The sequence below is a fragment of the Arachis hypogaea genome, chromosome 16, assembly GCF_003086295.3.
Source record: "Arachis hypogaea cultivar Tifrunner chromosome 16, arahy.Tifrunner.gnm2.J5K5, whole genome shotgun sequence".
Taxonomy (NCBI): domain Eukaryota; kingdom Viridiplantae; phylum Streptophyta; class Magnoliopsida; order Fabales; family Fabaceae; genus Arachis; species Arachis hypogaea.
In genome coordinates, this window is record NC_092051.1 from 121,906,327 (window position 1) to 121,928,620 (window position 22,294).

The window sequence follows — 22,294 nt, forward strand, 5'->3', positions numbered from 1 at the left end:
GTATCCCCAAGAGTCTATGCATAGCTTTTTCTTAAATAATCAATATTGCTCAATGGGGGTAACATTCCCGGGAATTTATAAGTGCCCGGTCACCCTTACGTCATAGGGTCAACAGAGTATCAAGTTTTTTACCTGGTACACGTGGTGGCTAGCCACGGTACTCTACCCAGGGAATATCGTATCTCAGATCATTTGATTATTTGGCCAAATATCATACATATCATTCATAGCATTTCATATTCAATTCATCACTTTTTCAGCTTTACTTCACCTCCAAGTTATCCCTGTTTCCTAACTTCATCTGATTATAAGGTTTAATACTATTATTTATGACTAAAGGAATGAAAATAGAGGTTTAGAAGTTTAAAATTAGGTTTAAAACTCAGAAAAATTATATTTGCTGGGATAGGCGCCACGCATACGTGTGGCAAATGAGTATGCGTAGGAGTATAAAAAGGCAGCTCACGCGCATATCCCCTTATCATGCGTACGTGTAGGTAGGTACCTCATGTCACGCGTACGCGTGGGCCATTGATGAGCGGATATTTTATACGCTTTTTGGGGTTAATTTCATATAGCTTTTAGTATGTTTTAGTTAGTTTTTAGTTTATTTTCATTAGTTTTTAGGAAAAATTCATATTTCTGGACTTTACTATGAGTTGTATGTTTTTCTATAATTTCAGGTATTTTTCTGGCTGAAATTGAGGGAGCTGAGCAAAAATCTGATTCAGGCTGAAAAAGGACTGCTGATGCTGTTGGATTCTGACCTCCCTGCACGCAAAGTAGATTTTCTGGAGCTACAGAACTCGAAATGGCGTGCTTCCAATTGCGTTGGAAAGTAGACATCTAGAGCTTTCCAGAAATATATAATAGTCTATACTTTGCTCAAGGATAGACGACGTAAACTTGCGTTCAACACCAGTTCTCTGCCCAATTCTGGCGTTCAGCGCCAGAAAAGGATTAAAAGTTGGAGTTCAACGCCAGAAATGGATCCAAACCTGGCGTTGAAAGCCCAAAATGGCCTTATGCACGTGAATTGCTTAAATCTCAGCCCCAGCACACACCAAGTGGGCCCCAGAAGTGGATCTCTATACCATCTGCTATAGTTTACTCATTTTCTGTAAACCTAGGCTACTAGTTTAGTATTTAAACAACTTTTAGAGACTTATTTTGTATCTCATGACATTTTAGATCTGAACTTTGTACTCTTTGACGGCATGAGTCTCTAAACTCCATTGTTGGGGGTGAGGAGCTCTGCTGTGCCTCGATGAATTAATGCAAGTATTTCTGTTTTCTATTCAACATGCGTGTTCCTATCTAAGATATTCATTCGCACTTCAACCTGAATGTGATGAACGTGACAATCATCATCATTCCCTATGAACGTGTGCCTGACAACCACTTCCGTTCTACTTCAGATTGAATGAGTATCTCTTAGATCTCTTAACCAAAATCTTCGTGGTATAAGCTAGATTGATGGCGGCATTCATGAGAGTCCGGAAAGTCTAAACCTTGTCTGTGGTATTCCGAGTAGGACTCTGGGATTGAATGACTGTGACGTGCTTCAAACTCGTTAGTGCTGGGCGTAGTGACAAACGCAAAAGGATAGTAAATCCTATTCCGATATGATTGAGAACCTGCAGATGATTAGCCGTGCGGTGACAGTGCACCCGGACCATTTTCACTGGAAGGATGGATGGTAGCCATTGACAACGGTGATCCACCAACACACTGCTTGCCATAGGAGGACGTGCATGCATGAATCAGAAGACAGAGGAAAGCAGAGATTCAGAACACAAAGCATCTCCAAAACTCCAATATATTCTCCATTACTGCACAACAAGTAACCTTTAATCAATGCTCTCTTGTTTATTCGCAATTCAACTGATAAATATAATTGACTTCCTGACTAAGAATTACAAGATAACCATAGATTGCTTCAAACCAACAATCTCCGTGGGATTCGACCCTTACTCACGTAAGGTATTACTTGGACGACCCAGTGCACTTGCTGGTTAGTGGTACGCGTTGTGAAAAGTGTGATTCACAATTCGTGCACCAAGTTTTTGGCGCCGTTGCCGGGGATTGTTCGTGTTTGGACAACTAACGGTTTATTTTGTTGCTTAGATTAGGAAAAAAATTTCTTTTTTTTGTTTAGAGTCTCCTATTATTGTCGTGTTAAAATTTTAGAATCCTTATTTTCTTTTTAAAATATTTTTCAAAAATAATTTCTCTATTAAATCCTGTGCCAAACTTTAAGTTTGGTGTTTTCTTGTTGATTTTTCTGTGTTTTTCAAAAATTTTAGTTTGGTTTTCTAAAAATTTTAAGTTTGGTGTTCTTCCTTCATGTTCTTGTGTTTTTGTGAGTCTTCAAAGTGTTCGTAAGTTTTCCTTGTGTCTTGATCTTAAACTTTTTAAGTTTGGTGTTCCTTGGTGTTTTTCCTCCAAAATTTTCAAAAACAAGGAGCATTAGATTTAAAAATTTTAAATCTTGGGCTATCTTATTGTTTTTCTCTCTCTTCTTAAAATTCAAAAATATCTTTTCTCTCTATTTTAAAGCATCTTTTTCGAAATCTATTTCTAAAATTTAGACTTTTATTTCAAAATTTAAAACCTTTTTCAAAAATCATCATATCCTTTTCAAAATCTCCTAACCACTTTCTCTCTCCTCACTTTTTCGAAAATCTTTCACTCATTTTTATTTATTTTATTTTGATTTATTTTGATTTCGAAATAAATAAATAAATAAATAAATAAAAATAATTTTTATATTATCTCCCTTTCTCCATCATGGACCTAAGCGGAAATGAACAGTCCAGGAGGACTCTGGGGTCATATTCTAACCCCTCTACTGCTTCATATGGGAGTAGTATCTGTATACCCTCCATTGGAGTCAGTAGCTTTGAGTTGAATCCTCAACTCATTATCATGGTGCAGCAAAGTTGCCAGTATTCCGGTCTTCCACAGGAAGAACCTACAGAGTTTCTGGCACAGTTTCTACAGATTGCTGACACAGTACATGATAAAGAAATAGATCAGGATGTCTACAGAATATTACTATTTCTATTTGCTGTAAAAGATCAAGCTAAGAGGTGGTTGAATAACCAACCTAAGGCCAGCATAAGGACTTGGAAACAACTGACAGACAAATTCCTGAATCAATACTTTCCCCCAAAACGGATGACACAGCTAAGGCTGGACATCCAAGGCTTTAAACAAGGAGATAATGAATCTCTTTATGATGCCTGGGAGAGATACAGATAGATGCTACAAAAATGCCCCTCTGAAATGTTTTCAGAGTGGGTTCAGTTAGACATCTTCTATTATGGGCTTGCTGAAGGAGCTCAGATGTCTCTAGATTACTCAGCTGGTGGATCTATCCACATGAGAAAGACAATTGAAGAGGCTCAAGAGCTCATTGATACAGTTGCCAGGAATTAGCATCTGTACCTAAGCAGTGACCCTTCCATGAAAGAAGAGGTTAAAACAGCAACTGCTGAACTCAGTCATGTAAAACAAGCTGCTGAATTCAATCAGCAATTGGACTTTCTAACAAAGCAGTTAGCCAAATTCAAAGATAGACTACAAGAGACAAGGATGGCTAATATACATATGGACGAACAATTTAAGCAAACAAAGCAGCAACTGTCAAGGCAAATAACAGAAGAATGCCAAGCAGTTCAACTAAGAAGTGGGAAAACATTAAATACCCCACCTCAAGGCAGCAAAAAGCCAAGAAATGAGCAAACCACCCAAGATTCACCTGAGGACAGTAAGAGCCCAGGGAAAAATAATTCTGGCGCTAAAACGCCAGAAAATTGGTGGAAGGCTGGCGCTGAACGCCTAGACCATGGCCAAAACTGGCGTTCAACACCAGAAACAAAGCAGGATTGGCGTTCAACGCCAGAAATGGGCAAGGATCTGGCGTTGAACGCACAAAATGGGCAGGATCTGGCGCTGAACGCCCAAAATGGGCACAATTCTGGCGTTCAGATGCCAGGAACAGAGAAGGAGTTGGCATCTAACGTCACTCCAGTTTCTAACTCTAGCACTCAATTGCCAGTGAGGGATCAGACACACACAAATGCTGATAACAACCCCTCTAAAAAGGCTTCTTCAACCACTTCTGTAGGTAGTAAATCTACAGCAACGAAGGTTGAAGAATATAAAGCCAAGATACCTTATCCTCAAAAACTCCGGAAAGAGGAGCAGGATAAGCAATTTGCTCGCTTTGCAGATTATCTCAGGACTCTTGAAATAAAGATTCCATTTGCAGAAGCACTTGAGCAAATACCTTCTTATGCCAAGTTCATGAAAGAGATCTTGAGTCATAAAAAGGATTGGAGAGAAACAGAAAGAGTTCTCCTCACTGAAGAATGTAGTGCAGTCATTCTGAAGAGCTTTCCTGAAAAGCTTAAAGACCCTGGGAGTTTTCTGATACCATGCATATTAGAAGGTAATTGCACCAAGACAGCTTTATGCGATCTTGGGGCAAGCATCAACTTAATACCTGCATCCACTATCAGAAAGCTTGGCTTAACTGAAGAAGTTAAACCAACCCGGATATGTCTCCAACTTGCTGATGGTTCCACTAAATACCCATCAGGCGTGATTGAAGACATGATTGTCAGAGTTGGGCCATTCGCCTTTCCCACTGACTTTGTTGTGCTAGAAATGGAGGAGCACAAGAGTGCTACTCTCATTCTAGGAAGACCCTTCCTAGCAACTGGACGATCCCTCATTGACGTCCAACAGGGGGAAATAACCCTGAGAGTCAATGATGATGAATTCAAGTTGAACGCTGTCAAAGCCATGCAGCATCCAGACACATCAAAAGACTGCATGAAAGTTGATCTTATTGACTCTTTAGTAGAAGAGATCAACATGGCTGAGAGTCTTAAATCAGAGTTGGAAAACATCTTTAAAGATGTTCAGCCTGATTTAGAGGATTCAGAGGACATGAAAGAGCCTCTGAAATTTCTTCTGGAAGAGGAAAAACCTCCTAAACCCGAGCTCAAGCCATTACCACCATCCTTGAAATATGCGTTTCTGGGAGAAGGTGATACTTTTCCAGTGATTATAAGCTCTGCTTTAAATTCACAGGAAGAGGAGGCACTTATTCAAGTGCTAAGGACACACAAGACAGCTCTTGGGTGGTCCATAGATGACCTTAAGGGCATAAGCCCAGCTAGATGCATGCACAAAATCTTATTGGAGGATAATGCCAAACCAGTGGTTCAACCATAGAGGCGGCTAAATCCAGCCATGAAAGAAGTGGTGCAGAAAGAGGTCACCAAATTACTAGAGGCTGGGATTATTTATCCTATTTCTGATAGCCCCTGGGTGATCCCTGTCCAAGTCGTCCCAAAAAAAGGAGGCATGATAGTGATTCATAATGAAAAAAATGAACTTGTTCCTACAAGAACAGTTACAGGGTGGCGCATGTGTATTGACTACAGAAGGCTCAATACAGCCACCAGAAAGGATCATTTTCCTTTACCATTCATAGACCAGATGCTAGAAAGACTAGCAGGTCATGATTATTACTGCTTTTTGGATGGCTACTCAGGCTATAACCAGATTGCAGTAGATCCCCAGGATCAAGAGAAAACAGCATTCACATGTCCATCTGGAGTGTTTGCTTATAGAAGGATGCCATTTGGGCTATGTAATGCGCCTGCAACCTTCTAGAGATGCATGCTCTCTATTTTCTCTGATATGGTGAAAAAATTTCTGGAAGTCTTCATGGATGACTTCTCAGTATATGGAGACTCATTCAGCTCCTGTCTTGATCACCTGAAACTTGTTCTGAAAAGATGCCAAGAGACCAACCTAGTTTTAAACTGGGAAAAATGTCACTTCATGGTGACTGAAGGGATTGTCCTTGGGCATAAAATCTCAAACAAGGGAATAGAGGTAGATCAAGCAAAAATAGAGGTAATTAAAAAATTACCACCACCTGCCAATGTTAAGGCAATCAGAAGCTTTCTGGGGCATGCAGGATTCTATAGGAGGTTTATAAAGGATTTTTCAAAAATCGCAAAACCTCTAAGCAATCTGCTAGCTGCTGACACGCCATTTGTGTTTGACATAGAGTGCCTGCAGGCGTTTGAAACGCTGAAAGCTAAGCTGGTCACAGCACCAGTCATTTCTGCGCCAGACTGGACGTCACCATTTGAGCTAATGTGTGATGCCAGTGATCATGCCATTGGTGCAGTATTGGGACAGAGGCATGACAAGCTTCTGCATGTCATTTATTATACTAGTCACATTTTAAATGATGCCCAGAAAAACTACACAACCACAGAAAAAGAATTACTTGCAGTGGTTTACGCCATTGACAAGTTCAGATCATACTTAGTAGGATCAAAAGTGATTGTGTATACTGATCATGCTACTCTTAAATATCTACTCACAAAGCAGGATTCAAAACCCAGGCTCATCAGATGGGTGTTGCTTCTGCAAGAGTTTGATATAGAAATAAGAGACAGAAAAGGGACAGAGAACTAAGTAGCTGATCATCTGTCCTGGATAGAGCCAGTAGAAGGGACGCCCCTCCCCTCTCTTGAGATCTCTGAGACTTTTCCGGATGAGCATTTATTTGCCATTCAGGAAACACCATGGTTTGCCGATATTGCAAACTATAAAGCTGCAAGGTTCATACCCAAGGAGTACAACAGGATACAAAAGAAGAAATTAATTACTGATGCAAAGTACTACTTGTGGGATGAACCCTATCTCTTTAAGAGATGTGCAGACGGAATAATCCATAGGTGTGTGCCTAGAGAAGAAGCACAGAGGATCCTATGGCACTGCCATGGATCACAATATGGAGGCCATTTCGGAGGTGAGCGAACAGCCACCACGGTCCTCCAATGTGGCTTCTATTGGCCCACACTCTATAAAGATTCCCGAGAGTTTGTACGTAACTGTGACAGCTGCCAAAGAGCTGGCAATCTGCCTCATGGTTACGCCATGCCTCAACAAGGAATCTTGGAGATTGAGTTGTTTGACGTATGGGGAATTGACTTCATGGGACCTTTCCCACCATCATACTCAAACACTTATATTCTGGTGGCAGTTGATTATGTATCAAAATGGGTTGAGGCCATTGCCACACCCACCAATGATACTAAAACGGTGCTGAAGTTCCTCCAGAAACATATCTTTAGCAGGTTCGGTGTCCCTAGAGTACTAATCAGTGATGGGGGCACCCACTTCTGCAATAAACAGCTTTACTCTGCCATGGTTCGGTATGGGATTCGCCACAAGGAGGCTACTCCATATCATCCACAAACTAATGGGCAAGTTGAAATCTCTAACAGAGAATTAAAGAGAATCCTGGAACGGACAGTAAATACCCGTAGAAAGGATTAGGCACGGAGCTTGGATGATGCTCTGTGGGCTTACAGAACAGCATTCAAGACCCCTATAGGGACCTCTCCATACCAACTCGTGTATGGTAAGGCATGTCACCTGCCCGTGGAACTGGAACATAAGGCCTACTGGGCAACCAGATTCCTAAACTTTGATGCCAAATTAGCAGGAGAAAAACGATTGCTCCAGCTAAATGAGCTAGAGGAATTCAGATTCACAGCTTTCGAAAATGCCAAGCTTTATAAAGAGAAATAAAAAAAGTGGCATGACAGAAAGCTGTCATCTAGAATCTTTGAACCAGGACAGAAGGTTCTATTGTTTAACTCTAGACTCAGGCTATTCCCCGGGAAACTGAAATCCCGGTGGAGGGGACCATACGTGATTACAAGTGTATCACCATATGGTTATGTGGAGCTTCAAGATATTGATTCTGATAAGAAGTTCATTGTCAATGGACAGAGAATCAAGCACTATCTTGAAGGCAACATTGAGCAAGAATGCTCAAGGCTGAAGCTAGATTAAAAGCTCAGCAAGGTCCAGCTAAAGACAATAAAGAAGCGCTTGCTGGGAGGCAACCCAGCCATGGGGCAACAATCCTCTAAGCATTTTGCCCTATTTTTATTTTTATTTTTTTATATAAAGTTCACTGACACTAAGGTGAGGAATCATTTGTATAAGTCCACAGAGTTACAGAAGGATTCGGCACACAAAACAGAGAAAAAGAGCTCACTGGCAAGAAAACGCCAGTAAAAGTGTATCCACTGGGCGTTGAACGCCAGTAATGGTAGCAATCTGGGCGTTCAACGCCAGAAATAGGCACCCACTGGGCGTTGAACGCCAGTAATGGCAGCAGCTGGGCGTTGAACGCCCAGGAGAGCAGCATTTGGGCGTTGAACGCCCAAAACAGGCAGTGTTTGGGCGTTCAAACGCCAGGATGGCAGGGAGGAGACAAAACTCATTTTTATTCAAATTTTTTCATTCTAAATCTTGATTTTCATACTTCAATACATGATTTCTTGCATAAACATGTTAAGAACCTTGATTTCTAAATTCCATAATTTCTAAAAACCCTACCCTAAAAATATCAAATATATTTTAATCCATAAGCACCAGGCCTCTTTGCAAATTCAATCCAACTCTTTTCAAAACTTTTTTTTTTACAAATCTATCTTTTCAACTCATCAATATCTTTTTCAAAATATAAATCTATCTTTTTCAAAAATCTTTCATATCCTCTCAATTTTAAACTATATCTTCTCTTATCATATCTTCTATCTTATCTTTTCCAAATAAATCTTTTTATCATATCTTTATCTCTTCTTTTTCGAAAACCTACCCTCCCTCCCTATAAATTTGAGTTCGGCCTCCCTCCCCTCCCATCAACAATTGCACCTAGCTCTCCTTCTATCCCTCTCCTTTCTTTTCTTTTGCTTGAGGACAAGCAAACCTCTAAGTTTGGTGTGTTTATCCGCGATCACTAAGATCATGGCTCCCAAAGGAAAACAACCCACTCCAAGAGGCAAGAAAGAGAGCGTTCCAAAACCACTTTGGAATCAAGGGAAGTTCTTATCTAAAGAACATTCGGACCATTATAATAAAATAATGGGTCTGATATCAGTGATCCCGGAAGTTAGATTCGATCTGAAAGAAGATGAATATCCGGAGATCCAGGAGCAAATTCGAATCAGGAACTGGGAAGTCCTAGCTAATCCTGAAATGAAAGTGGGAAGGAATATGGTCCAGAAGTTCTATGCTAATATGTGGCAGACTGACAAGCAAAAACTATCTGGAACTGCTTTCTATGAATATCGGACCATGGTTAGAGGAAAGATTGTTCATACCATCCCTGATAAGATCAGAGAGATCTTAAAACTACCTCAGCTGAAAGACGATCCAGACTCCTTCAACAGGAGAATGATGAGAACAGACAAGGGCCTGGATAAGATTCTAGAGGACATATGTATCCCTGGAGCCAGGTGGACCACCAACACAAAGGGTGTCCCAAATCAACTCAAGAGAGAGGATCTCAAACCAGTCGCCAGAGGATGGCTGGACTTCATTGGGCATTCTCTGTTGCCTACTAGCAACCGTTCTAAAGTCACAGTTAAAAGAGCCGTGATGATCCATTGCATCATGATGGAAAGGAAGTGGAGGTTCATCAGCTGATCTCAGCTGAATTCTACAAAATTGCTAACAAAAATTCTAAAGAGGCCAGGTTGGCTTATCCAAGCGTGATTTCTCTGCTCTGCAAGGACGCCGGAGTAAGAATGGGAATAATTGAGTATATCTCAGTTGAGAAACCAATCACCAAAGCATCAATGGAAAAACAACAAGCGCAGGAGGATCCCACCAAGAAGAAAACACATGAATTTCTCCCAGAAATCCCTCAATCTGAATACTGAGAGTATCTTGAGACGTCTGTCACCAAGATCCGGGAAGCTATGGAGCAAATAATAAAAGAACAGAAGGAACACAGTCAAATGCTGACCTATATGTTTAAAGAACAAGAGGAGCAAGGGTGTGACTTAAGGGAATTGAAGCGCCAGAAGTTTTCTCTTGAAGAATCAAGCACCCCACGGATCAGAGGAACACCCATTTCCCAGAACAAAGGTTGTTAAATTCCAATTTCTGCTTTAACTCTGTGATAGTGTCGTTATAGAAGTTCACCTTAGGAGTCATATAGTAGTAATTAGTATCTATTTTGATTTTATCTCCAATTAAGCCATAGTTTATTTTTCTCATCATCAGCAAACATGAATAAAATAGTAGATCTTTTGAATAAGAGGCAATAAAATTTTGAGTTTTAATAAGAGAAATTCTCATTAGTTACATGTGGTGGAAATACTTTCTGTCTTCTGAATGAATGCTTGAACAGTGCATATGTCTTTTGAATTTGTTGTTTAAGACTGTTAAATATGTTGGCTCTTGAAAGAATGGAGAACATGAGACATGTTATTGATAATCTGAAAAATCATAAAAATGATTCTTGAAGCAAGAAAAAGCAGCAAAAAAAAAAAAGCCAATAGCCCTTAAAATCAAAAGGCAAGGGTAATAAAAAGGATCCCAAGGCTTTGAGCATCAGTGGATAGGAGGGCCTAAGGGAATAAAATCCTGGCCTAAGCGGCTAAATCAAGCTGTCCCTAACCATGTGCTTGAGGCGTGAAGGTGTCAAGTGAAAACTTGAGACTGAGCGGTTAAAGTCAAGGTCCAAAGCAAAAAGAAGAGTGTGCTTAAGAATTCTGGACACCTCTAATTGGGGACTTTAGCAAAGCTGAGTCACAATCCAAAGGGTTCATCCAATTATGTGTCTGTGGCATTTATGTATCCGGTGGTAATACTGGAAAATAAAGTGCTTAGGGCCACGGCCAAGACTCATGAAATAGCTGTGTTCAAGAATCATCATACTGAAATAGGATAATCAATAACACTATCTGAATTCTAAGTTCTTATAGATGCCAATCACTCTGAGCTTCAATGGATAAAGTTAGATGCCAAAACTGTTCGGAAGCAAAAAGCTACTAGTCCCGCTCATCTAATTAGAATCTGAGCTTCACTCAAAAACTCTGAGATATTATTGCTTCTCAACCTATTAGTCTTCTATTTTATTTGTCTAGTTGCTTGAGGACAAGCAACAGTTTAAGTTTGGTGTTGTGATGAGCGGATATTTTATACGCTTTTTGGGGTTAATTTCATACAGCTTTTAGTATGTTTTAGTTAGTTTTTAGTTTATTTTCATTAGTTTTTAGGAAAAATTCATATTTCTGGACTTTACTATGAGTTGTGTGTTTTTCTGTAATTTCAGGTATTTTTCTGGCTGAAATTGAGGGAGCTGAGCAAAAATCTGATTCAGGCTGAAAAAGGACTGCTGATGCTGTTGGATTCTGACCTCCCTGCACTCAAAGTGGATTTTCTGGAGCTACAGAACTCGAAATGGCGTGCTTCCAATTGCGTTAGAAAGTAGACATCCAGGGATTTCCAGAAATATATAATAGTCTATACTTTGCTCAAGTATAGATGACGTAAACTGGCGTTCAACGCCAGTTCTCTGTCCAATTCTGGCGTCCAGCGCCAGAAAAGGATTAAAAGTTGGAGTTCAACGCCAGAAATGGATCCAAACCTGGCGTTGAACGCCCAAAATGGCCTTATGCACGTGAATTGCTTAAATCTCATCCCCAGCACACACCAAGTGGGCCCTAGAAGTGGATCTCTATACCATCTGCTATAGTTTACTCATTTTCTGTAAACCTAGGCTACTAGTTTAGTATTTAAACAACTTTTAGAGACTTATTTTGTATCTCATGACATTTTAGATCTGAACTTTGTACTCTTTGACGGCATGAGTCTCTAAACTCCATTGTTGGGGGTGAGGAGCTCTGTTGTGCCTCGATGAATTAATGCAAGTATTTCTGTTTTCTATTCAACATGCGTGTTCCTATCTAAGATATTCATTCACACTTCAACCTGAATGTGATGAACGTGACAATCATCATCATTCCCTATGAACGTGTGCCTGACAACCACTTCCGTTCTACTTCAGATTGAATGAGTATCTCTTAGATCTCTTAACCAGAATCTTCGTGGTATAAGCTAGATTCATGGCGGCATTCATGAGAGTCCGGAAAGTCTAAACCTTGTCTGTGGTATTCCGAGTAGGACTCTGGGATTGAATGACTGTGACGTGCTTCAAACTCGTGAGTGCTGGGCGTAGTGACAAACGCAAAAGGATAGTAAATCCTATTCCGGTATGATTGAGAACCTGCAGATGATTAGTCGTGCGGTGACAGCGCACCCGGACCATTTTCACTGCAAGGATGGATGGTAGCCATTGACAACGGTGATCCACCAACACACAGCTTGCCATAGGAGGACGTGCATGCATGAATCAGAAGACAGAGGAAAGCAGAGATTCAGAACACAAAGCATCTCCAAAACTCCAACATATTCTCCATTGCTGCACAACAAGTAACCTTTAATCCATGCTCTCTTGTTTATTCGCAATTCAACTGATAAATATAATTGACTTCCTGACTAAGAATTACAAGATAACCATAGATTGCTTCAAACCAACAATCTCCGTGGGATTCGACCCTTACTCACGTAAGGTATTACTTGGACGACCCAGTGCACTTGCTGGTTAGTGGTACGCATTGTGAAAAGTGTGATTCACAATTCGTGCACCAGCCATGCGTACGCGTGGGCCATGCATACGCGTGGACATGCATGCTGGCTCATTACGCGTACGCATATAAAAAGGTAAGCCAAAAACTCCATGCCACGCGTACGCGTGGACGTACGTTTTCCAAAAATCTGTTTAAGTAGAAAGCTGTAGAATTTACATATTCCAAACCAAAACTTTTGATGTGCATAACTTAATCATTTTAAATCGTTTTTCATCCGTTCTTCGAACGGCATAAACTTCACGAACCCAATTTTTTATCAAAACAAGTTGAAAACAAATTGAGGGTCCGGAAGCCAAGTTATAGTTCGCCGAAGTTCAGCCCAAAATAAAATTTTGCAAAACTTCCCAAACCTCATTTTCATTCAAAAATTCCATCCCATTCATCACCAAACCTGCAATTATCAACACAATATGCCCTTCCTCATCATCACAACAACCACCACAATAATCATACCTCAAATCAACAACAATACACATACACTATCCAAATCCATCAACCAAAACCATAGCTTACAAATTCTAGGCTTATATGCTTATATCCTCAAGTCATTAATCAACAATTCACCAAATTACCAACTAATCAACAAGCACCAAACCAAACATATTTATTAACAAGATACTAAATAATAAATATACACATACATTCCAACCTATCCTATGGTCATCTAGCCTAAGTTTTCATAGAACATTATATATTAAATGCAAGAAACCTAAACCATACCTTGGCCGGTTTCCTCGTAGTGATCAAGGTAACTCACTAAAATAAAACACAGCCCTAAAAACTTCAATAAAACACTAGTGCTCAACCTCCACCAAGTTCCAACGTCCACAATTTCAAGCTCCAATTATTTATTCACAACCTAATAGATATTCATAATACATGTACACCCAATTTAATACCCAAAGCACAAATTCAGAAAATTAAATAGAATTATGGTATCCTCACCTTACCCAAGCTTCGTATAAGCAAGAGTAAACATTTTTCTCAAGCTAATTGGATCCTAAAACATCAAATAGCAAAGAAATTCAACACCACTACATAATTTTTGAAAATTAGGAGAAGAAGAGGATGAGAGAAATAAAGTGGCTTACCTATGAAATTATTCCGGTAGAATCGTAGAGCTCGACGTGGTGGTCGCGTGGCCAAAAATGGTGCGGCGATCGGAGCTCGAATTGGAAAGTTACGGTATTTGGAAATTGGAATAAGGGTTTCGTACCCTTCTCCTCCCCTTGCTGTGTTCAGCGCTGCTTCTGTTGCATTTGGGGGAGAAAATGAGCTTTGGTTCATTTAAATGTTGGGCTGGTTGGGTCCACGAATCCGGTTTGGGCCCAGTTTAACCGGTTCGGCCCATCGGTCCAATCTTGGGCCAAATTCTTTGAAATTAGTGTCAAAATTCTCGTTTTGATGAGCTCTATCCTAATTTAATATAATATTCATATTTCTAATTTTCTTTATTGAAAATTAATTTATTGACTAATTATTTACTAATTTAACGGGGTTTACAGTGTTATCTCGCCATCTTCTTTTACCATACAAAGCCTCATTAAACTTATCATCAAAATTTCTAGCCATAGCTTGAGGTATGTTTTAGTATTCCTTTGAGGTGAGAAACTAGATTTGGAATGGAGTTGCTGAATTATTGATAGTTGATATTTTATAAGTGTGTCCGCAACAGGGAGCTATTTCTCAACGGCTAGTTTTGCAACGGCTAGTTTTTTCTTGTCTTAGTTTAAAACAGCTAGTTTTTTCTTGTCTAAGTTTAAAACGGCTAGTTTTGCAACGGTCACTTTCATAAACAATAACGGTACAATAATATTGACTAATTTAAAATGTTACATCAGAAATGAATAAAATAGACTACATCACATACCAGCAGTAATACGCAATAAAAATAAAAACATACTACTTAACTCTACGAATACAATGAACCATTAAGTAAATTACTTATTGATTATTTTCTCACATGCAATCTCATGAAGAGCTCGTCGTTTTTCACTCATTGTAGACATGTCAGCATTAAGTATTTGTATATCCATTTCTCTTTCCTTTTCCTTAGCCATCCTTTCCCTTTCCATTTCCTTTGCATTTATCTCCATTTCTTTAATATACCTATGAGTTTGTAATTCTTGTTCTTTCATTGCAGCTTGAATCTGTAACTCCTTTTCTTTGATTGCCATCATCTTTTCTCTATGTTCACTCTCTTCTTCTCTTTCTTTTTCCCTATCCATTAGTTCCTTTTCTCTAACATTTTTAATAACTTCCATGAGAGATAGTTTCTTAGCAACCGATGATTTCTTCTCACTAAGATCTTCAAATATTTGTGCTTTTCTCTTACCCTTTCTTTTGCTCTTCTTTGATCCTTGTGGGCGAACGGGAGAGTCTACACCATTTTCGTCACGCAACGGTATTTTTCTAGATTTGATGATGATGAGTATGCTCCAGTTGCACTAACTTTGGTTCTCTTTGAGCCTCCACTTTGTGTAGGTAGTTGGCTTCTCTATTTTTGCTCCAAATGAAGCATATTGCAATGCCTTTTGAAAGTGAATTTATGACCATAATGTGTGGAATAAAGTTTATAGGCCAACTCTTTTATATCATCAGCATTCGAACCACTCTTTATATTTCGACTAGCTTGATCGTAGCAACCAGCAAATTATGCAACTACTTTGTTGATCTTATACCATCGTTTCTTACATGCAACTGCCCCCCTTTTACGTCGGAGTTGAATTCCACACAATAACTATGAATTCCACTCCAAAATATTTTTCCCTTTTGGTCAGTTCCAACTATATGGCTAGTTGAAATATTCAACCATGCACTGATCAAGATCTCATCCTCTTCCCATTGCCAGTGTTGAAATACTATCTTGCCTACGATTTTCAAAGTCATCTTCATTGAGGTCGATAGCATCTAATCCACGAGGGTTAGCAAAATCTGAATATTATAAATTTGGACTACATTGTATCGGAGTCTGAGGGGATGGGTTAGAATAGCCACCAACATCAGATGAGCTATGTCTCGATGCACTTAATAGAGTTGAAAATGGCAAAGATGTTGAAGCAACATTTCTGATAGAAGGATTAAATATGGATAAAAATGGAAAATGTGGTGTTTGTGAATTTTGATTTTGTGGTTGGAACATAGGAAATTGATTATTATAAGGAGCTTGAAAATTGAAATTAGGAAGATTTTGTGGATTTGGATTTCGAAATGTATTCGGTAGTGTGAAGTTTTGATTTGGAATTTGAGAGCTTGAGGTTTGAGATTGTTGGGTATTTGGAGTTTGAGAAAAATTTTGTAAGTAATTGAAAAAAGAGTTGAGTTGGTTTGGATCCATTTTTCCGAACAAAAAATAATAGCAGTAGAACATTTATTTTGTAAGATTTGAAAGAAGATGAAGAAGAGTAGAAGAAAGTGAGAATAGAAGTGTATGTAAGTAATATATATAGAATAACAAAATATTAATTTATTAATAATAACGATAATATAGTAACGGCTAGTTTTGCAACGACTAGTTTTGTAATGTGGTTAGTATTTCAAATTTCATACATAAAAATAAACCACTCACCAAAAAATTATTTTATAATATGTAAAAAATTAAAATTATTTTTTTATGTAAATAAATTTAATTAATTATAATTTAATATAATAATATAAATAATATTCAATATTAATTTAATTATTTATATTAATTATGATTTAAATAATTAATATAAATTATTAATTAAATAAAATTATAATTAATTATTATAATTATTAATAAATTAAATATAATTTAATTATTTAATATAATTCTTTAAATAATTATATATATATATATATATATATATATATATATATATATATATATATATATATATATTACCTATCAGTCATCTTCTATATGTATATAAAATATTGTTAATTTTATTAACAAAATATTATTTAATTTTTTTTAATTTAATTAACACATGTTTGTTTATTATTGATTATAATTGAAAGAAGTCAAGTCCCTCCGAATAGGGCTTCGTTTACTTCGAAAATTGTGATGGAACTCACTTTCATTTTCTTCCAACGGTCAGTCTCCACTTTTTGTCAGACGAATAGTAAATGAGACCTCCATTTTATTACCATTGGACATGCTCTTATGGTGGCCTATCTCCAAGTAGCTCCTTCAACTAATCCTTAGACACCAATGATATCTTTGGAAATTCTTTCGAGCACCCGCCTATCGAATCTTTATCTATACGTAATCTAGATCAAGGTTCTGAAAATCGGACCGGTCATCAAACCGCTCTAGTCACTGGTTCACTGGTTCACTGGTCTAACCTGTCCAACCGATGGTTCAACCGAAAAACCGTTTTAGAATAGAATAATAAATAAATTATAAATAAACATCCTAAAATATAATTATAGTATAATATAAATCTTAAAATATCTTCGAAATTTAAAAGACACAATATAAATCTTATATTGTGTCTTTTGCTTTCTTTTTTCTTTTTCCTTCCTAAAAAATTAAATACAATATATGAAGATTTAATAATTTACAAATTTGTTATGATAAAGATTACGTATGAAACAATATGATATTTCATAAAACATATATTACCTGGATTTAAGACACAAATTATAGGTAACATAAACAATGTCATATCCGAGCATTGCAAAACTCCCCGCACAAGACAAATTGTCTCGAGAAATGAAACAAAATATACAAGATCTGGAGCATGTGCTTAGTGAATCCACTACAGATGCTGATCTTCCACCACTATAAGCTGTTATTCTTTTGTGGTATTTCTTTTCTCTACCGGTTTAATTACCTGGGTTGCATTCTACTTGATCAGTTATTGGAATATGATGTTTGCACATGTATAAAATTTTAACTTAAATCAAATAGCAGCAGAAGAAATATTGATAATCATTATTGTATCAGCACGCTTGACTAGAAAAGAGAATGATGCAAATTGGCAAAGAAAACAAAAATAACTAAATACTATGTTTTTAAGTTATGGAAAAAAGTATGCCAATCCCTTTTTCACCAGATAAAGAAGCACCATTATACATATTATGAATGGAACATCAAAATGGATGACAAAAATATCATCCCATTCCATTGCAAATGAAGTTGACATTTGGAAGGAAATTATTAAATTTTCTAGGTTACCTGTCCAACCAAGTGATCATCGAAGCACATCAGGAACAGAAAACTGCAACAAGATTTGTGTTTCTTTTTGACAACCAAAACTGAATCTAGTGAGGAGAAAATAATGTAAAATCATAGGGCAAAACTTCTGCTCTCAAAACATAACTAAATGCTGGTTTGTACGCCTGTATTCATTTCTATCATGTTTTTACACTTTTATGTAAATTTTGCTCTACCATAAGTCGTTTGAATATTAGTATTTGCAATTTGAATCATGTGATTCAGTAAACATGCTAGCAATTGTATGTCGTGAATCCATGATAGTGATTCTTTATCACCAACATATGATTCCCTTGCCTATTGCTGGGTTGGGCTAGTATATTATTCTGGAAACCATTCTATCTTAGGGTTTAATATGCCCCCCTTTTTCGCAGTATACCTGAAGCTATTGCTGTGGAACTTACCTTTCTGGATCAAATTCTCCTTTCTCCATGTTCTTTCCTTTATGAATTACTCTAAGATCACAATAAATTTTATGTGGTATTTTGTTACAGCATTGAGAACAAGTCACAGAAGATGGAAATGAAGACCAAACATTCAGATTTCAGAGAAGATGAAGATGATAAGCTACTAACCTGGGTTCGAGAAGCCAGCGAAGATGAGGAGGTCTGCTGAGTTACTGGGTTCCAGACACGGGGAAGAGGAGGAAGCAGCGGTGCTGAGGACCTGGGATGGCGGCGGCGCTGATGACCTGGGAACGGCGGCGACAATGGAGGGCTAGGCGGCTAGGGTTTCTTTGATTCAGAGTTCTCTCATCTCTGTTCTCTGAGGACCTGGGTTAGGAATGATTGAACGATTGGGGGAAGAGAAGGGGGGTGGGTCACGAGTGGATCACTGCATCCGTTTCCTTTTTTTTTTTGCAAATTAAAAAATGATGTCGTTTTATCCGAACCGGCCGGTTATCGGTCCGGTCCAACCGGCCAATTCTCGACCAATTCAATGGTTTTTTGGCAGTTTTCTTGTGAGCGGTTATAAAGAGAGGACCGGACTGCTTGCATCACCGGTTCCCGGTTAAACCGGTTCGACCGGCCGGTCTGGTCTGGTTTTCAGAACCTTGGTCTAGATGATAGGTCACATCCTAGAGTGTGATGATACATTCTCTCCTCTCCTCTTCCCTATAGGAGAAATATGTGTGTTTTCGAATATTATTTCTTTACAAAGACATAAATTAGGGTGTTATCAAAAAAGAAGTCTTTGAATTCCGTTGCATATCTAAAGCTGGCCTCACTAAAGCATGTCATTAGAATCTTAGAAAGAACCATCATGTAGCTAATCTGTTTCGACTGAAGCACCCTAAATTTTAAAATTAAAATGAATCTCATAATAAATTTATAAACTTATGCTAAAATATCATTATTATAAACTATCTATAAAAAATATTTAGAGTTAGCCATTCATTAAAATTAATTAATTGAAATAGATATTTTTGTTTAGAATTATTATAGTTTTATAACATTGATCGTATAAATATTTTTTTATTATTAAAAAAAACTCTAATAAAATTATTAGAGTGAGACTAAATTGTTAATCAAGAGTATAACAATTTTAAAGAATATGCCAATAAAGTTTTACCAAATTTTCAATTAGGTTCCTATACTTTTTTTTCTTTTCAATTGGGTCCCTGTACCTTAATTTTTTTTCAATAAGTCCCTGTTAACGTTTAACATTCAAAAAATGTTAGTGAGTTGTGAAATGACTTATTTACCCCTGTCTTCTCTCTATAAACACTCTCTTTGAACGATCTGAGGTTTCTCTTCTTCTCCCTTTTCCATTTTCAGTTTTCATATTCCCCAAATTTATGCCTCAAAGTCAAGGAACCTCATTCATTCTCTCTTCGGAAAGCTGTGTTTCCAGGAGCTCCAACCCAAAGGAAAGAAGACACCTGTGTTTCTGTGGAGAGGCAGTAACCGTCCACCGTTCCTCAACCGTTTCTGACCATGGTAGGAGGTATGTTACTTATGGGAAGATACCAAAATGTAACTTTTTTGAGTGGATTGATGATTTTGATTGGATTGAGGTTGATGATGGTGCAAAGAATGGGTGGTCAAAGGAAAAGGAAAGGCGAGTTTACTATTTTTGTGGTGACACTCTGAGTCTTCAAATTTCAGAAACAACAAAAAATCCTAATAGAAGATTTATTTCTTGCCCTAATAGAAGATGCAAATTTTTTGAGTGGGTTGATGAAGCTGGTGCAAGAAGTAACGTGTCTGCTGCTGCTGTTAGAGTTGTTGGAACACAAAATTCTGCTAAGTTGGAAGCTGAAATGTAGAAATTGGATGCACAAGAAAGAAAGATAAAGAGGCTAAACGTAGAGATGGAGAGATTAATTGTTGAAGCTAGAGAAATAGATGCTGGTGAGGTTAGATTATGTGATGAGTTGAATATTCTCCAAGAACAAGTTGGGAGATTGGATGACAATATGAAAATTCAATGTAAAATGCAATATATGCTATTTATGTTTTTGCTAGTCTTAATAATTGGAATGTGGTTTGCAAGAGTTTAGAGTTATCTGTGCTATGAAATTGTAATGTAAGAGATTCTATGGCTTCAATCCAATTAACGTTGATTATGTTTAGTTTGAATGAATTTTGCACTTTGATGTATTTTTTGTGTATAACAAATGATAGTTGGGAAGCAACCTTATCAATGTGAATATTTAAATTTCCACAATTGACAACAATTTGCAGCAAAAAGTGGCCAAAAAATATGCTATATATATTTTTATTAAATAAGTGTTCCTGTAAACCATACTTACACAAAATATCATAACATAAGTGGTCATATAATATGCCACATACCTAATCCAAAATAAAGGTCCAAGAAGTGCAACAATTAAAAGTGGTCCAACCTGATTCCAAAATATCAAAATAGTGGTCCTATCTACATAATAAACAGTGGCCACAGAGACACAATTCATTACAAGATATACTATTTAATAGCAACCCCAACAACCCTAACTATAAATTTAAAGAGACTTCAGTCATCACTTAGGTCTATATGTAGACTAGGTGCCCATTTTAGCTTTCTCACTCCTAACTTTAGCCACCCACTTCTCCTCACACCAAACACCTTTGTCTTTGGTAAAGGTTGAGAAGATGCTCTAGGTGCTTGCTGAAATTTTGCACTTGCCACAACTAGGAGAGGCTGGGAGGCTGGCCCTTCAAGAGGTAAGGTGATGCCAGGGTATCTTAGGCTAGTTTTACTATCCTTTTTCCTTTATTTTAATAGGTTTTATGCACTTTCTTGAGCTATAAGTAAGCAAATTGGGTAGAAATTCATGTATGCCTAGATTCATTCAACCATGAGTAATTTGATGCAATTTCATGATGATTTATGCTATGATTACTTGTATGCTTAGAATGATAAGAATTCTCATGACTTTAGCAAGGCTTTGATGCATTTATTGGTTGATGATAGGTGAAGGAAAGCATAGAGGAAGGTTGAAGAAGGAGCATGGAAAAGATGAAGAGGAAGCAATGTTGGTGGCCAAGTTGGACCACCAACATTGCCTCAAACGTTGAAAGAGAAGAAGAGCAATTCTCTGCATAAGTTGCTGATGCTCACATTGGAGGGAGCGTTGGACATCCAACGTTACCCCCAACGTTGTGATAAAATGACCAATTATGGAGCTGAATGATTTTCAAGCGACGCGTACGCGTGAAAGAGCAAAATTTCTTTATCCACGCGCAAGCGTGAGTCACGCGCACGCATGGAATGGAAAAATTGACCATCCATGCGTATGCGTGGGTCACGCGTACGCGTCACTAAACGAACGTTGGAGTCTAACGTTGCCTCAAACGCTAGCTTCCAACGCCCGCGATGCCAAAGCCTAGAATTTGGAAATGAAAATTTTGCATCGACGCGTACACGTGGATAGAAAAAAAGCAACTCACGCGTAAGCGTGGAGTACGCGCACGCGTGAAAATGCCAACGTTGGAGGTCCAACACTGAGTCCAACATCCCCTGCATTGTTTTGAAACTGTAAAATGAAATCTTTGCATCCACGCGTACGCGTGGGTAGTGGGACATTGGCCCTCCAACGTTGAGTCAAACGCCAATGACAGCAAAGTTTTCTGGTTTTTCTGAAGAGCGTTTGAGTCAACGTTGGCCATCAAACGTTGACTCCAATGTGAGGCATCAGACTCTACAATTCAAACCAATCTCTTCTCAACAGCAAGGGAAACTAATTGGAGCCATTTTCAACCCAATTCCATCAAGGCCAAAAGCCCAATTCAGAGATTGAAGATCAATGGAAGAGAGTGTATAAATAGCTTAGAATTTAAGTTAGAGGGGGCTTTGGACATTTTTTCGGACCTTCACTTTCTACTGCACATTTTACTTTCTGTTAAGTTTCCTTTGCAATGTATTTTTCAATTCCAATTTCTATTTTGAGAGCTATGAACAACTAAACCCCTTTCATTAGGTTAGGGAGCTCTGTGTAATTCAATGGATCAATAGTAATTTTCATTCATCTTCTTCTTTCTTTTCTATTGATTTTGCTAAAAAGCTTTCGTTCTTCATCCAATTGGATAGTTATCTCGGGAAAGAAGCTATT

General features: G+C 37.9%; 1 long non-coding RNA gene across 1 annotated transcript; it reads right to left on the reverse strand.

Annotated features, from left to right (window-relative positions):
• Positions 1-16,441: 16,441 nt before the first annotated feature.
• LOC112754807 (uncharacterized) lies at positions 16,442-18,591 on the reverse strand. The gene is made up of 3 exons (XR_011874475.1): positions 18,315-18,591; positions 17,146-17,356; positions 16,442-16,865 (listed from the first exon to the last, which is right to left on the reverse strand). It is a non-coding gene; the product is annotated as an uncharacterized lncRNA (long non-coding RNA).
• Between the last annotated feature and the right edge of the window lie 3,703 nt (positions 18,592-22,294).